General features: G+C 37.2%; 3 pseudogenes; all 3 read left to right on the top strand.

Annotated features, from left to right (window-relative positions):
* Nucleotides 1-18,669, top strand: part of LOC129530322 (phosphatidylinositol 3,4,5-trisphosphate 3-phosphatase TPTE2-like) — a 54,430-nt pseudogene that overhangs the window by 15,490 nt on the left and 20,271 nt on the right.
* LOC129530448 (uncharacterized) lies at nucleotides 60-171 on the top strand (annotated as a pseudogene).
* LOC129530323 (cytochrome c-like) lies at nucleotides 8,085-8,450 on the top strand (annotated as a pseudogene).

The raw sequence follows: 18,669 nt of genomic DNA, 5'->3' as shown, positions 1-18,669 counted from the left end.
ACTCTTATACTAACTTTAACTTCTCTACATTGTGAAGTTCTCATCAAATTCCCATTTGTATCATTTTTTGGCCTTTTGGCTAAGATCAAGTATAATATTCTTATCAGTTTAATATCTGCTATATCAGAAAAATTTATATTGAAAACAATTCTCCTCTGTGCTTCAACTACAAATCCCTTACACATAATGTTCTGTCTGGATTTTTCCTACAACCAAGAGGGAATTTATTTGAGCATATGCAAAGTTTGAGTGACTTCAATTATGAGTTTCTAAAAAATAGCAAACAGAACAGAAACTGGGAGATGACACATGTAGCAACACAATAGTAGAGTTTTGCAGTATAGTTGTGGTAGAAACAAAGAAAGCTTAGGCAAAGTTAGAACTGTTAGGGATTAAGAAACTAAAGAGTGTATGAGGCCCTGGTGACTCTTTTCCTTTTTTTACTGTGACAATGAGGAAAACGAAAGAGCAAATGTATACTGGGATGTAGATGGTGGCTTCCTAAGCTTGTTCATGGGTCAAATAGCTGATTTCTTTTTGTACTCTAGCTTCCCTGGACTACAGCTCAGTCCCCAACTAAAAGCATGTTAAGTGATAGGCTTTTGGAGTTACTTGATAATAACCTCATCCAATGTGGTCCTCTGACTAGAAACCTCAGCATCACTTGACAGCTTGCTAGAAATATAAGAAGAAAAATACCTTAGGCCCCACCCTGGACCCACTGAATCAGTATCTCTGGGACCCAGCAATCTGCAGCTTAACAAGCTTTTCCAGGTGGCTCTTATTGATGTTTGCCCAAATCAGAGAAACACTAGTCCAGACCATCAGTTCTCTGCTTCGGTGGTTCTGATGGTAGGAGAGATACCAGCTAGCACACTTTGGAAGTATGTCAATCTGTTGCCTCCCTGATGTGCAGTAGCAGCTGTAGTGAACATGTGTTACTCATGGGAATAACAAAGATGAACAAGAATAATTGATTTGTTTTGATGTGGAAAAATTGAAAAGCTAGTCTTAAATCCCAAAATTAAATTTACAAATGCTAAGAGTCTATAGTATCACTATTTCTCTAGACAAGAATTTCTCAGCCTCAGAATTACTGACATTTTGGGCCAGATCATTGCCATAAGAGGGTAGTGAGCAGTTATATTAATTGTAGAGTGTTTAGCAAAATTCCTGGCCTCTATTCACTAGATGTAAGTAACACACAGACACGCACACACACGCACGCACACCAGTTGTGAAAACCTAAATGACTCCAGACATTGCCAAATATCCCCCAGGTAGGTAATTGGGGAGAGGAGGGAAAATTGCCTCTGGTTAACAACTGCTGCTCTAGACATAGTTTATATTGATAAAATTCTGTTTCTGAAGCAAAAATGGATCTTTTAAATTTATTGTTAGATGGACATATTTTGATTGACTTCTACGACTTGTTATTCTGATAAGAATTTTTCATCTGTTTTATCAAAAAAGACAACTTGTAAAGCTGATAAGAAGGCTGGTAAGTGGGAAAAACATGCTTATGATTCCGAAAAATATTTTGTGTTTTGGAACCCATTGGCAAGGGTTGATATCTATACTGTATAATGTTTTCTATTTTTATGTTGATGAATGTTTCATAAACTAATGGTGATTTTAAACTCTCAGGTTTCAGAAAACAAAAGGCGATACACAAGGGATGGATTTGACCTAGATCTCACTTAACATTACAGTTTTGTGACACTTAACTGTTGATTTACTTGTATTACTTCACTTTCTCTTGTAATTGTATTTCTTTTGCCTCATCTAAGACACATTCATTCAAATATTCTTTATTCCTGAGGATATATGCTACTGTGATAATGTGACATATTTGTGGTTTAGCCCTGGCAATGGAAGATCTGCATGTCTTCTCAATTCAGGACTACTCATTTGCAGCATAGGAACTTGAATGGATTTTCAGCTGACTCCATTTGAGTTTCAATTTATTAACCTCTAGTAGTTATTTCTGAGGATCCCACAGAGACCTCTTCTCATCCTAGAACCCCAGAGAATGAGGTCAGTGCTTTGTAGATCTCAGGTTTTCTGAGTCAGAGGGCTGCAAAGCACTTTGGGAGTTCCCACCATCACTGGTGCCCAGAAATCTTGGATTTTCTCTGGTATTTAAGATAAGAAATAAATTCTAAGAATGGGGAACTTCAGACTGAGGCCATCATAAATACAAGGCATACAGTTAGAACCAGTGGAGACTTAAGAATTCCATGCCAGTTTAATGGTCATTGTGTTGGGTAATTTAATATGTTATTTGATTATACTGAGTATTAGCTGTTTTCTGTCAATCTCAATCTTAAAAGGTTTTTTTCCAATGAAAATGGAGTCTGATAATGTATAAATTAATTTTTTGTATGTTATATGAAATCTATAATAATGTTTGTAATAGTGATGATTTTGACTTTCAGAATGTATTATTGCTATGTCATTTCCATCTTTTGGAAGGCAGTCTTTCTATAGAAATCCAATCGAGGTATGGGTCTTTATCTGACAAATACTCATTTCTTAGTGAATGTAGACTGTGTAGTCATAAGTTTAATATTGACCCAGATATGGCAGTATTCTTTTAAAAATGTACTCTTTCAAGTAAAAAAATCATAATGGATTGATACCAGTTACAATTGTGCCAGTGGTTACAAACCACCCCAAAACTTACTGGCTTATAACAGCAACTATTTATTTGGCTCATGATACTGTGATTTGTGAATTTGGTATGGGCTTAACTGTCCAATTTGGGTGCTTGCCGAAAGGATTTCCTGCCTCAACTAAGCTCATTCATGTATCTGTGGGCAGCTACTGGGTCATCTGAGGACTGGCTAGTCTAAAATGACTTGGCTACCCTCAACTGACAGAGCCACTGCATGCTACATGCACCCCCCAAGGCCCAAGGCCCATCCCATCTGGCATCCACTGCTGCCAACAGTCCCACCCCCTTCACCAGCAGAGCTACCATATGCCGCATGCACTTCTAAGGCACTGAGGACTGGTCTGCCTGGTGCCCACCCTGCTGTTGGCAATACCCCACAACTAGCAAAGCCACTGCAGCTAGCATGCGTATGCCTAAGGCCTGAGAACTAATCTGAATGATAGCTCTCACACCAAGAAAAGCCATACCACTGTCTCCACAAACACTCACCATCAGGCCACTGAGGCACTCACAGACACCACTGAATGCTGATTACAGCCAAAAAAGTCACCTGAAGACTGTATTACTGCACCCACCCAGAACCAAAGTCAAAGCACCCTACTGAATGAACACTATAGGAGACAACTATTGGAAAAAGTATTTCTCTGTGAAAACTCCCTAACATTGGAAGAGGCAACTGTTCCCCTAGATGTGCAAAAATCAGTTCAGGGCCACAAGAAACATGAAAAGCAAGGAAACATTACACCTCCAATGAAACACAATAATTCCCCATTAACAGACCCTAAATTTAAAGAGTATATCAAATGGCTAAGAAGGAATTCAAAATAATGATCTTAAGGAAACTATGAGATACAGAGAATACAGATAGACAAATCAATGAAATTAGAAAGACAATTTATGATCTTATGAGAAATTCAACAAGGATATATATATGTCATTAAAAACCAGACAGAGATTGTGGAGCTGAAGAATTTAAGGAATAAAATAAAAATACAATCAAGAGTCCAGGTGAAGTGGTTTACACCTGTTATCCCAGCACTTTGGAAGGCCAAGGCAGTGGATCACTTGAGGCCAGGAGTTCAAGACAAGCCTGATTAACATGGCAAAATCCTATCTCTAAAAAATACAAAAATTAGTTGGGTTTGGTGGTGCATGCCTGCCATCCAAGCTACTTGGGAGGCTGAGACACGAGAATTTCTTGAATCCAGGAGGTGGAGGTTGCAGTGAGCCAAGATTGTGCCACTGCACTCCAGCCTGGGTGGCAGAGTGATACCCTGTCTCAAAAAAAAAAAAAGAAAATACAATCAAGAGCTTTAAAAACAGACATGGGAGAGATATCGCCAAAATCTAGGAAGCTCAAAGATTCTCAAATAGATTCAACCCAAAAAGGTCTTCTCTGAGGTGCATAGTAGTCAAAATGTCAAAAGTCAAAAAGAGGGAATATTCATCAGGTGTGGTGGCTCACACTTGTAATCCCACCACTTTGGGAGGCTGAGGCGGGTGGATCACTTGAGGCCAGGAGTTCAAGGTGCGCATGGCCAACATGAAGAAACCGCATTTCTACTAATAATACAAAAAAATTAGCTGGGTGTGGTGGTGTGAACCTGTAGTTCCAGTTACTTGGGAGGCTGAATCACGAGAATTGCTTAAACCCTGGAGGTGGAGTTTGCACTGGGCCAAGATCACACCACTGCACTGCTGCCTGGGTGACAGAGTGAGACTGTATCCAAAAAAATTTTTTAAAAAAGGAAATGTTAAAAACAGCAAGAAAAAAGCATCAAGTCACATATAAGGGAAACTCCATTTGATTAGCAGTGGATTTCCCAGTGGAAACTTTACAGGTCAGTAGACAATAAGATGGGATGATATATTCAGAGTACTGAAGGAAAAAAATAACTGTCAACCAAGAATACTATACCTAGTAGAGCTATCCACTAGATATGAGGGAGAAATAAAGTATTTCCTAGATGAGCAAAAACTGAAGGAATTCATTCCCACTAGACTGATGTTAAAAGGACTGCTTAAGGTGGTTCTACATCTGGAAGCAGGAGGATGATTACCATTGTCAAAACACACAAAAGTGTAAAACTCACTGGTAGTGCAGATATACACATGAGAAAGAGAAAGGAATCAAACTTTTTGTCACTACAGAAAATGACCAAACCACGAAGATTAAAAAAAAATAGATGAAGAAAAGAACAAAGGATATACAAAACAACCAGAAAAAAATGAACAAAATGACAGGATAAAGCCTCATCTATTAATAGTAACCTTGAATGTAATGTAAACAGATCAAATTCCCAATTAAAAGATATAGAGTTGGCAGCCAAGATTTAAAAAAAAAAAAAAAGACCGAACTGTATGCTGCCTACAAGAAACTAGCTTCACCTGTAAAGGTTCATACAGACTGGAAGTGAAGGGATAGAAGAAAATATTCCAGGCAAACAGAAACCAAAAGCAAGCAGAGGTAGCCGTACTTATCAGGTAAAAACAGACTTTAAGTCAAACTGTATGAAGAGACAAAGAAGGTCATTTTATAATAATATAGAGACCAACTTAGCAATAAGATATAATAATTGTAAATATATATGTACCCAACACTAGAGCACTCAGACTAACAAGGCAAATATTTTTAAGTCTAAAGGGAAAGACAGACTCCAATGCAGTAACAGTTGGGGCCTTTAACACCCCACTCTTACCACTGGACAGATCATCTAGACAGAAAATCAAAAAAGAAATATCAGATTTAAGCTTACAGATAGGAATAAGTTCTGGTGTTCTGTAGTGCTGTAGGGTGACTACAGTTAACAATAATTTATTGTATACTTTTAAATAGAGAGGATGTTGAGTGTTCCCAACACAAAGAATGATAAATATTTGAGGTGATAGATATGCTGATTATCCTGATTTGATCATTACACATTGTATAAAAGTATTGAGATATCCCTCTCTACCTTATAAATATGAACAAGTATTATGTGTCAATTAAAAATATTTTTAAAGAATGAAGGAAACATTTTTTAAATGAAAGGAAAGAAAATTACCTGACTTGGCTGAATGGCCCCATGTGGTCTCTCATTCTCCACTAGGCTACTTCAGGCCTGTTCACATGATGGCAGAGGCAAGAGTCCCAGGAGCGGCAATAAAACAATGCAAATCTTCTTCAGGCCCAGGCTCAAATTTATATATTAATTCTACCCCATTTTATTGGACAATGCAAATTACACTACCAGTCTGGATTCAAGGAGTAGAAAATAAACTCCAACTCTTGATGGAAGGAATTATAAAGAATTGTGGCCATTTTTGATAGTCTACCATAGGGAAGAAAGATGGGGATGCTATAACCCAAAATGTGTACTCTTAGGTTGAGATCCTAAATTATAGTCAGGGCATAGGAGAGGTGGAAGGAGTACCTCTTTGCAGTGTGTTAGCTCAGTTCTGAACAGGACAGGGCTGCAAGTTCAGCTACTTCCCAGAAAATGTCCTGGATCCCTGGCCTGAGTCATCATCCCATGTCTAGAGAATGTGGATGGATTATTTTATCAAGAAACTGGTGATAAACCAAGAGCTATAGGAATTAAGAACTAGGTCTAAAAAAGAAATGTTTAGAGTGATGCAAGATGGCCAATTAGAAGCAGCTGCAGTCTGCAGTGCTCACAAAGAAGAATGAAAAGGGGCGAGGGAATTCAGCACCTTCAACTGAGATAACCAGGTTCTCACATTGGGACTGAGTGGATGAACAGGTCGACCAATGGAGAATGAAGACCAGCAGGCAGAGAGTGTGACGGCCCAGCCGGGGGCGGCATGGAGCCAAAGGAACCCCCACCGCCAGCCAAGGGAAGCAGTGAGTGAGTGTGCAGTCCTGCCCGGGAAACTGTGCTTCTCTCATGGATCTTTGCAAGCCATGGATCAAGAGATCCCCTTGTGAACCCATGCCACCAGGGCTGTGGGTCTGATACACAGACCTGTATGGAGTCTGGGCACACCAGCTGCTCAGGCACACACACAAACCCAGGAGTTTTACACAGTCTAGCCCCGGGGATCTTCAGCACAGTGGGAAATCTGTCCATATGTATCTCTGGGAAGGGGGCTGAATCCAGGGAGCCAGGCAGCATCATTCTGCATGCCCCATTTCCTTGGCACCTCACAAGTTAAGACCCACTGGCTTGGAATCCTAGCCTGCTGATAGCAGCAGGTTGGAATCCACCTCAGATGGGTCTGAGTTCCTGGGGATGTGGGGAGAGGCAGCCAGCATCACTGTGGTTCATATACTCAGCCACTCCAGCCTGCCAGCTGTGGAGAATACAAACAATCTGGACAAGGAAGAGTTCCCCACAACACAGCACAGCTGGCTTGCCAGATCATGACCAGACTGCTTCTTTAAGCAGGACCCCATTCCATTCCTCCTCACTGGGCAGAAATCCCTGCGGGGGCTTTAACCACTCCAGCAATGGTTCTATGGACAGAGGTTTGATCTCGCCCTGAAATGGAGCTCCTGGCGGGAGGGACAGCTGCCACCTCTGCAGTTTGGTCAACTCAGCCACTCCAACCTGATGGCTTTGGAGAATACAGGTGGTCCAGAGGAGGAAGGATCCCCCACAATGCAGCACACCTGCTCTACCCCAAAGCAGCCAGACTGCTTATTTGGATGGGTCTGCGATCCCATCCCTCCTGACTGGGTGAGAATGCCCAACAGGGGTCTCTAGCCACCTCCTGCTGGTATGTGTGGGCTGGCTACAGTTCAGTATCCCCCTGGGATGGAGCTTCCAAAGGAAGGAGCTGGCTGCCATCTTTGCTGTTTCTCAGACTTCACTGGCAATATCTCATTCAGAGTCTATGAGGAACTTAAATTTACAAGAAAAAAAACAACCGCATTAAAAAGTGGGCAAAGGATCTGAACAGACACTTCCCAAAAGAGACATGCATGCAGTCAACAAAAATATGAAATAAAAGCTCAACATCACTGATCATTAAAGAAACGCAAACAAAACCGCAATGAGATACCATCTCATGCCAGTCAGAATGGCTACTATTAAAAAGCCAAAAAATAACAGATGCTGTGAAGGTTGCAGAGAAAAAGAAATGCTGTTGGTGGGTGTGTAAATTAGTTCAACCCATGTGGAAGACAGTGTGTCAATTCCTCAAAGACCTAGAGGCAGAAATATCATCAGACCCAGCAATCCCATTATGGGGTATATACCCAAGGGAATATAAATCATTGTCTTATAAAAATACATGCATGCACACATATGTTCATTGCAGCAGTATTCAAAATAGCAAAGACATGGAATCAACCTTAATGCCAGTCGATGATAGATTGGATAAAGAAAATATGGTACATAGAGTGGGACATCGGGCTTCTGAGCGGGAACCTTTGTAGTGCCAGTGATGAAAGAGAGAATTAAATATGGCTGATTCTGAGAAAGGCAAGAAAATTTTTCTTCAGAAGTGTGCCCAGTGCCACACCGTGGAAAAGTGAAGCAAGCACAAGACTGGGCCTAAACTCCATGGTCTCTTCAGGTGGAAGACATGTCAGGCCATTGGATCATCTTAACGTAGAGATTGATAAGAACAAAGCCGTCACGTGGGGAGAGGATACACTGATAGAGTATTTTGAGAATTCCAGGAAGTACATTCCTGGAACAAAAATGATCTTTGCCAGCATTAAGAACAATGCAGAAAGGGCAGACTTGATAGCTTATCTCAAAAAAGCTACTAGTGAGTAATAATTGGCCACTGCCTTATACCTTATATTACAAAACGGAAATGTCTCATGACTTTTTTATGTGTACCATAATTTAACAGATCTCATACACCAGGATTCAGATTATGAATGACTCTCAGAATATTTTGTTGGGCAGTCCTGATTTAAAACTAAGACTGGCTTGTGGTTAAATGAATAAGTTTGGTTTTTGAATATTAATAGTAATTCCAATTCAGTGAATGCTATCACTGTTTACTCCTTGTAAATATATGATTAGACTTTGTTAATAATGTTCAACTTTTCACAAAGATGGTAAGTACCATCTTAAAACTTAATGAAGATTGGTTTTATATTTATATTTATATTGGTTTATATTTAGATTTATATGACTGGTTATGTGAATATATTTAAATACTGGGAAAATTCCTTCACTGTCTCAGAACCAAGCAAGATTCACCTGTATTTTGTGTTTATTTGCCTCTTAAAGGCAAGGGTTGAAGATAAGGTAGCAATGTCTACTTTGTATTTTTGGCCTTACCTATGCCATTGTAATTAGAATTCCCTGTATTTAAGATGGTTCCTTTTACTTATTCAAAGGCATTTTGTGTGGTTTATGTGTAATATCAAATAAAGATTATTTAACACTTAAAACAACAACAACAAAAAAAGGAAATGTGGTACATAAATACCACGGAAAACTGTGCAGCCATAAAAAGGAACAGGATTACATCCTTTGCAGGGATATAGTTGGAGCTGGAAGCTGATATCCTCAGCAAACTAACACAGGAACAGAAAACCAAACACCGCATGTTCTTACTTATATGTGGGATCTGACAATGAGAACACATGGGCACATGATGGGGAACAACACACACTGGGGCCTGCTGGGAGGGAGGGGATGGGGAAGGACAGCATCAGAAAGAATAGCTAATGGATGCTGGGCTTAATACCTAGGGATGGGATGATCTGTGCAGCAAACCACTATGGCACACATTTACCTGTGTAACACACCTGCACATCCTCCACATGTACCCCTGAACCTAAAATAGAAGTTGAAGTAAATTACTTGTATATACATGTGCCCCAATGTAGGTATACATTGTATGTGTATGCATCTATAACCACATTTTTTCTGAGGTATAACACGTATGGTAGGTTGCACTAATCAAGTATATATCTTGATGATATTATACCTAAGTATATATGCATGTAACCAACACCTCTATCAATATATTGGTCTATGATTGACCTCCAATTAATTGTTGTAAAGATATAAAGTATCAAGTTTCATGTTTTTCACATAGCTCTCAATTTCTCCTGTACCATTTATTGTAAAGAGCATGATTTCCCCCAGTGAATTGCAGAGGTGGGTTTATTGCAAATAAAGTGAACATATGTGTATAGGTCTGTTTCTGGGCTTTTTGTCCTTTCATTATGACTGTCTATACTTAAGTCCAGGCCATAGTTTTAATTATTATGGCTTTATAGTGACTCTTGAGAACTTGTGTGTAAGTCCTCCAACTTTGTACTTTTGTTTAAAAGATATCTTGGCTCTCCTAGATTTTTTGAATTTCCATATAAATTTTAGAATCATCTTGGCAATTTACATACACACACACACACACTCAAACCCACACAAACACACCCCCACACCCTGTCAGTATTTTCACTTGGGCATTGACTACATAGCTTAATTTGGAGAGAATTGACATCTAAAAATATTGAGCTTTCCAACTCATGAACATAATAGATCTCTCTACTGATGTCTTCTTTGATTTCTTTTAGCAATGTTTGTAGTGTACAGGTTTTACACCTTTTGTTAGTTTTATTTCTATGTATTTGATAAGTTTTTATGCTATTTTAAATGATATTTGAAGATCTTCATTTTCTAAATATTTGCTATTGGTATGTAGGAACATAACTAATTTTTGTATATTGACATTTGTTTATTTGTTTATCTAAAGACAGGGCCTTGCTCTGTCACCACAGGCTGGAGTGCAGTGGCACCTGAGCTCAAGCATTTCTCTCACCTCAGTCTCCCACATAGCTGGGACTACAAGCAGGCATCACCACACTTGGCTAATTTTTTAAATTAATTTTTGTAGAGAAGGAGTCTCTCTGGTCTCACTGACCCAAGCGGGTCTTGAACTCCTGGATTCAAGCAACCCTCCCACCTCAGCCTCCCAAAGTGCTGTAATTACAGGTGTGAACCACCACACCTGGCCTTGTATGTTGACTTTACATCTAGCATCCTTCATAAACTCACATTTTCATTTTAATAATGAATGTGTAGATTCCCTGGGATTTTTTAAATGTATGTAATCATATAAAGTTACTACTTTCTTCCCACTTTTTATACTTTTTTCTTTCTTTATTGAATTATCTAGGACTTTCATGGTAATATTGAATAGAAATGGTAAGAGGAGGCAGCCTTGCCCTGTTCCCAAACTTAGGTGGAAAGAATATCATGCTTCACTATTTGAAATGATGTTTGCTATAGGCTTTTGTAGTCATTCTTTACTAGATTAAGACAGTCCATTTTATTTCTAGTTTGCTAAAAGTTTTGAACCATGAATTGGTGTTGAATATATCAGATTTTTTTCTGATATCATCTATCAAGATAATCAAAATGTTTTTCTGTTTTTCCATTAATGAGATTTTCAAATGTTAAACCAAACTTTTTTATTTTTGGAATAAACTCCTTTTGGTCTTAATGTATTATCTTTTTTATGTATCACTAGATTCTATTTGCTAATATTTTATTTAGAACTTTTCATCTGTGTTCATGAGGGATATGCAGTTTTTTTTTTCCTGAAATGTCTTTTTCAGCTGGTCTACAATTACCTTAGCTTAGGTGTCTTGGGTAACTCCTATCTGCTTAACTCATCTTCATCCTCCATCTGGATGAATATGATGAGTATGTTTCAAGGTCATGGCAAAAGGAAAGAGCTAGAGTGGAATCTTACAAATGCTTTTGCAAACCTCTCCTTTGTGGCATCCCAGTGACCGAATCAACTCACATAATGGAACACAAAATTAGAGGGAAGGGGCACTACGAGGTGAAATGTGAGGGCTTGAATTCAGGAAAAGTTGAAGAATTGAGACCATTGATGGAATGAGTCTACCTTATTCTCAGGCAGGGAAGCATTTTTATACATGCAGATAGTTCACAAGAAATAACTACTATATAGTCAGAGACTCAAGACTTCAGCAATTGTATAAAAATACATTTGTAAATACCTAAAGACCTTGAAGAGAAGAGTCTGAACCACATCTCACCCAGGTTACACTATTCACTGCTAAGACATGACTCTACCACTCCCTTGGCCAATTTTGAAAATTGTTTCAAACTATTTATTTGAGGTGGAAGTACTTTCTGTCGCTCTGAATGGGCACAGTCATGGAGTAATGTGACCAGAGTCCACTGGATGGGTCATGACACTGAGGGCAGCCATCCCAAAATTTCCAAATTCCATCTTTATGGGGAAAACATCTCTTGATTGCTAATATTGTTTTCTAAAGCAGGTTAAGTTAATAACTGTGAGTTAATTATAGCATGTCTAAATTGAGCCCATTTTCTTTTAGTAGATTTGGTGGTGACTAATATAAATTTGGCAACACTTACTATTAGCTGGGGTGTTTTTAAAAAGCCAAAAACTTTTAGCATGTAAATCAAAACAAAGACATTACTAATTTTTTCTGGGGTGGTCTCTAGACTTTTGGTTTCTATCAGTTATTAAACTGTTATCTCCTTGGGGCATTGACAAAGTACTAATAAGTCACTTGTTCCTTTACCATTTTTAATCAGAGTATCCCAAAAGGAGGTAAATATGTGTTTTAATAAATTCCACAAGTCATAACCACCCAAAAAGCAAATCTACCATTCATATTAATATTTAGTCTTTCATCTTTGCCAGAGTGCAGCCCCAAATCTAAGCTACTAGTTCAGCTACCTGGGCAGGCTGGGAATCAGGCCATGGAGCCCTTCAGTGATTGCATGTTCAGTGATAACAGCATGTCCTGCACTGGGAGTGTCTCTGTCATATGTGAGAAGCATCTACAAAGTATATTAAATCAAGGTTGACTAAAAGGGAGAAGATTCAAATCCAGGCATACTTAACTCCCGAGAGGCTGCTAAACAGTCATGTGATTCCCCTTTATTCTTAAAAGGGAATAAAGCTGCAGGGTTACATTTTGAACAGCACCGAATAAGCAAAGCAGACATTACAATTTCATAAGTGGTAAACTTGCTAGTGGAGAAATGTCAGATGCTGCCTTGAAGTAGCAAAAACTTTAGAGATGCAGGACCCATAGTGTTAGTGGAGAAACAAGCACTGTGGTGGAAGCATCAACAAGTTTGGCCACTGCTGCCACCTCATGCAAGTATGGAAGGTATACCTTTGCCTCCAAATCAAAGAAGGTACTAAGATAGGCAGAGAGAAGAGTATGGTAGATTTAGGAAAACCCAAAGGTGGAGGTTGTTGCAAGAAGCTTTCTAAGAGGAGACAGCATTTTCTACTTTTGCATCACAAGGAAGAGTTTCAGAAATTATAAACTTAGTAAGCCACGCAAAGGCTGAGCTATTGAGAAAAATCAGGTATACAATTACCTACATTCCTACAATCTTAGCCATCTTTTAATTTCTGTTCTTGGTAGAATTGAATGCACTTTATTCTGGCTGAAAACAGAAACTGTCCATCTGGTGACAGATTGTGACCAGAAAAATGTAGATTCTTGGCAGAGATGAATTTTGTTCTAGATTATTTATGTCCTTTTTCACCTGATTTGGATAAGAGGTATTTGGAGTCTTCGGTAAATTACTTAGATCAGAAAACACAGCAGTAAATCATCTAAATGTCGAGTTGCCATATATATATATATGATTATAAAAATTATATATATATATATATCATTTTTCAGACATTGAGAGAAGTAGCAAGTGGATTTGGAAAAATCCCTAAAGCTTAACTGTCCAGGTATATTTGTTTTCCCATGAAAAAGCAAATATTGACTCTTTTTCTATATATGTATACTAAGGAAGGCTGTACATTAATTACCAGTGTGAGATATTTACTTATTGAGAGAATGAGGGACAGGGATGGGCACGGTGGCTCACACCTGTAATTCCAGCACTTTGGGAGGCCGAGGAGGGTGGGTCACCTGAGGTCAGGAGTTCAAAACCAGCTTGGCCAGCATGGTGAAACCCCTTCTCTACTAAAAACACAAAAAATTATCCAGGCTTGGTGTTAGGCGCCTGTAATCCCAGCTAATCAGAAGGCTGAGGCAGGAGGATTGCTTAATCCTGGAAGGCAGAGGTTGCAGTGAACTGATATCGCATCATTGCACTCCAGCCTGGGCAACAAGAGTGAAACTCCATCTCAAAAAATAAATAAAATAAAATAAAAATAAAATAAAATAAAATAAGAAAAAATAAAATAGAAGGACAGCACAATATTCTAATGGTTGCATGATATTTCATTACTGTTATGATTAACCTCTAATGTTGGACATTTAAGTGTCACTATAATCAATAATACAGCAACAGACATCTTTACACATAAGGCTTTTTCTGTATAGATTGCTAGTAGTGAAATTACCTAGCTAAGAGTATGAATATTTTTAGGGTTCTTAATATATATTGCCAAATCCAAGAGCAGTTGTATTCTTGTATCAGCAATAAATCAAAGTTTTAAATTTCATGCCTTATTTTGCCAGCATTGGATTTTCTCATTAAAAGAGAAAGGGCTAATTTCATGGGTGCAAATGGCATGTCATTGTTGTTTTGACTATGTTATAGGTGACACTGAATGTTTACATAGGTTGTTAATCAGTTAGATTTTATCTTTTATGGATTGTTATGTCCTTAGCCCATTTATCTATAAGGTGAGTGAGTAATATTTAAGTTGTTGTTAATTAATTATTAATTTATCATAATAGGAATAGTCCCCATTCAGTCAATTTTTCTGAAAAATCATTTCCCCTGTTATTCATTAATAGCATTTTTAAGCAGAAATTTCAGATTTTTATGAAGTCAAACCTAAGCCTATTGATCTTCCATTGATTCAACACCTTTAGTTCTTCCTCATCCAAAGAATTGATTAAAATTTGCTTCAATTTCTCATAGATATTTATAGTTTTTATATGTGATTTCTAAACCCATATGGATTTCATGTAAGAAATTCCATGAATTCTGAAGTATATAAAATTATTTATCCTTGCCTCCCCCACTATGCAGATTCAGAGTGTTCATCTTTTTGACTTATTATTTCCTCCTAACAGAGATAGCCAGTTTAATAAATGGATGACTTTGATACCTTCATTTTATTTTTCTCAATATTAAGCCAGTAAACATTGCTCTGAGGGTACCATACTAATCAATTTTAAAATTTTGTGTCATTTTTGTTGTTGCACAGAGATATATACGTATGTGTGTGTATGTTTCAGAAAGATATATTTACTGAAATTTGGATTCATATAGTGGTATTGATTGTATTTTAAATAATAACTATTTGTTTTTCATTTTAAAGGTTATACATATATACATATATATATACACACACACACTTATAGGTACACATATATCTTCATTTAAAAAAATAAAGAGAACAAATGAGCCAAAAAATTCTCCATATTTTTATCAGTTATTTAAAATTTGATATGTTTATCTTTTTCTATCACACATACACACAATCATACTACATGCTTTTTGCATTTATTTGTTTACATAGTGCTTAGATAGACTGTAATATGCAGATCACTCTCTAAAGATGTATCTATTCAGAATTAAATTTAAGAACCAATATGAATTAGATTTAAACAAGAACCATATTAACTGTGAATTAATGATTTAGAACAAATTACTTAAAGTTAGTTAACCAGCTAATTTACTTATCTGATAGCTTTAAACAGTGTGTATTTACAATACAGACTCATCTGAGTAGCCAAACACACATTGTGGACTATTTGAAAAATCACAGTGGATTATAACTTGAAATTTGCTTACCCTCTTATTCTCTGAATCTCCCCTAGAAGATGCTAGTGAGAGACAAATTAATAAAAGTAATAACCTTTTAGGTGTCCCCTAGGAAATAGCTTATGTTGGTGCCATGTAAATGTGTAAGATATGTGTTTGTCTTTTTTAGGAAGTTGTGCAGTTTCTAGATAAGAAACATCCATGCCGCTATCGAGTCTACAATCTATGCAGTATGTACATTACTCTGTATTTTGCTTCTGTAGATAGAAAACAGATTACTGCACGTAAGAAGATGATTTTGTTTTTTAGATTGCATTTAATCATAAGTATTTGGTAGTGGCAAGGAATGAATTTAAAAATCCCCATCTTGGACTGACCCAATTTAGTAGAAGGAGTTAGCCCAGCAGCACAAAGTACCGTATGAAGGATGTGGCTTTGGCAGGACCAGTGAGGCTGGAGTGGAAGCAAACCATTTTAGGGAAGATCTGTTCTAGTGATATTAGGTTTAGGAAAAATCTTTCTGTTTTTCCTGCCAGATTGTGTTATGAGGACATAGACAATTTAACAAATGAGTCTTCTGACCCATCAGCAGTGGCATGTGATGAGAGCAAGCCTCTAGATGGGAAAAAAGCAAAAAACTGTAGAAAATAGGTTGTAACCCAGTTTAATACCCTGTCTCTCTTGATTTTTTCCTCTACCTGTACTATCCTGAAATAATGTAATGAATAGCCTGCTAGAAAGTTAAAAATTATACCTATTAAACAAAAATAAGTTGAGTTTAGATTACGTGAGATGAATAACCCACTACCATCCTTACATTTTTGAAACACTTGTGTTTATTTTAGAGTGGCAGGAGCAACTTGGAAAGCTCTTTTTGAAGATAGATAAGGAATTCTAATAAGATATGTTAACTTATTCATAACTTCATCATTTATCATGTTATTCCCTGTGGAGATATGACATACATATTATTTATTTTTGGTGAAAGAGCTTATGATCCTAAGCACTTCTATAATAGGGTCGGTAGAATCATGATTGATGATCATAATGTCCCCACTCTACAGTAAGTTTTATGCTAAGTTGACTATCAGAAGAGGGCTAAATATGTTGGGCTTGATTTTTTGAAAATATTTTAACTAAAAATCTTAAACTTGAAATCAGTGAGATGGTGGTTTTCACCAAGGAAGTAAATGAGTGGATGGCTCAAGATCTTGAAAACATGGTAGCAATTCACTGTAAAGGAGGAAAAGGTAATAACATTTTCCTTTTTATTTCTCCCTTTATAAAGACATGTAAATATAGATAAAGTACAAGAACAAGATACTTATTTCTATTAATATGTATTAATAATCGTTAACATTTTTAAATATTAGCTCCAAGACTGAAAGAAGGGAAGGAGAAAGGGAAGAGGAGAGGAGGAAGAGTAGGAGATAGGGATAGGATAACGAAGGAAAGAAAGTAGGAAAAAAGAACTAAGGAAGGTTGAGCATATTTTCCCTTGTTTTCCTTGTATTTGGATTTCTTTATTTTTGGTTTGTCAGTTTATATCTCTCAAAATACAAACAGTCTTTAATTTTAGAATATCAGAGTACTTTTATTTTATTTAAGGCTGATCTTTTTTATTTTCAAATTAACAAATAAAAAATCAATATATTTATGGTGTACAACATGATGTTTTGATATACGTAAACATTGTGAAATGGCTAAATCAAGCTAATTAGCATATGCATTACTCCACATATTTTTGTGTGAGAACATCTAAAATCTACTGTCTCAGCAATTTTCAAGTATACATTATTATTAACTGTGGTCACTATGTTGTACAATAAATTTCCTGAACTTATTCTTCCTGTCTAACTGAAATTTTGCATCCTTTCATCAACATCTCAGGCTGGGCACAGTGGCTCACACCTGTAATCCCAGCACTTTGGGAGGATTAGGCAGGTGGATCATATGGTGAAGCCCCATCTCTACTAAAAATACAAAACATTAGCTGGGTGTGGTGGCATGCACCTGTAATCCCAGCTACTCGGGAGGCTGAGGCAGAAGAATTGCTTGAACCTGGGAGGCAGAGGTTGCAGTGAGCTGAGATCGCACCATTGCACTCCAGCCTGAGCAACAAGAACAAAACTCCATCTAAAAAACTAACAATAATAATAAAGTAAAAACCAACATCTGCACAATCCCCCCAGTTTTGTCTCCCCAGCCCCTGGTAACCACCATTCTACTCTCTCCTTCTATGAATTTGACTTTTTTAGATTCCACAAATAAGTGAGACAGACAGTATTTGTCTTTCTGTGCCGAGCTTATTTCACTTAGCATAATGTTCTCCAGGTTCGTCCATATTATCTCGAGTGACAGGATCTCCTCTAAGGCTGAATAGTATGCCTTTAATTATATATACCATATATTCTTTATCCATTTATCCACTGATGACATTTAGATTGACTCCATAGCTTGGATATTATGAATAACGCTGCAGTGAACATGGGAGTGCAGATTTCATTTCCTTTGGATATATACCCAGAAGTGGAATCTCCAAATCATATTTTAGTTCTATTTTTGGTTTTTTGAGGAATCTCAGTGCTGTTTTCCACAATAACTACTAATTTACATTCACACCAACAGCGTACAAGGGGGTTCCCTTTTCATCCTCACCAACTCTTCTTTTGTCTTTTTGTTAATGACCATCCTAACAGGTGTGAGGATATCTCTCTGTGGTTTTAATTTGCTTTTCCCTGATGATTAATGATGTTTATTTAGCATTTTCTCATTATACCTCTTGGCCATTTGTGTGTCTTCTGTTGAGAAATATCTTTTCAGGTTCTTTGCCCATTTTCTAGAAAAGTAACTTGTTCTCTTGCTATTGTGTTGTCTGAGTTCCCTTTTTAAAAAATCTGTTAACCTATTATCAAATGTATGCTTTGTAGATATTTCTCCCATTCTGTAGGTTGTCTCTTTAGTCTACAAATGTTTCCTTTGCTGTGCAAAAGTGTTTTAGTTTGATACAGTATCATTTGTCTACTGTTTCTTTTGTTGCCTGTGCAACAAAAGAGAGTGTTGACCACTCTCTTTTCTATTTACCATTTAAGGCTACAAGTTTTCCTCTAAGTATTGCTTTATTTTCATCCCATAAATTTTTATTTGTAGTGTTTTTATTTTACTTAGTTCAAACTATGTTCCAACTTTGTGCTTGTTTTTTTTTTGACCCATGAGTTATGTAGAGGTATACTTCCTTATTTCCAAACATTTGAGAATTTTGTATTTATCTTTAAATTTTTGATTTCTGATTATATTGTGTTGTGGACACAGAAC

Source organism: Gorilla gorilla, chromosome Y, assembly GCF_029281585.2.
Source record: "Gorilla gorilla gorilla isolate KB3781 chromosome Y, NHGRI_mGorGor1-v2.1_pri, whole genome shotgun sequence".
Lineage (NCBI taxonomy): Eukaryota > Metazoa > Chordata > Mammalia > Primates > Hominidae > Gorilla > Gorilla gorilla.
The sequence above is the reverse complement of the archived record's forward strand: the minus strand, read 5'-3'. Positions and strand labels throughout refer to the sequence as shown.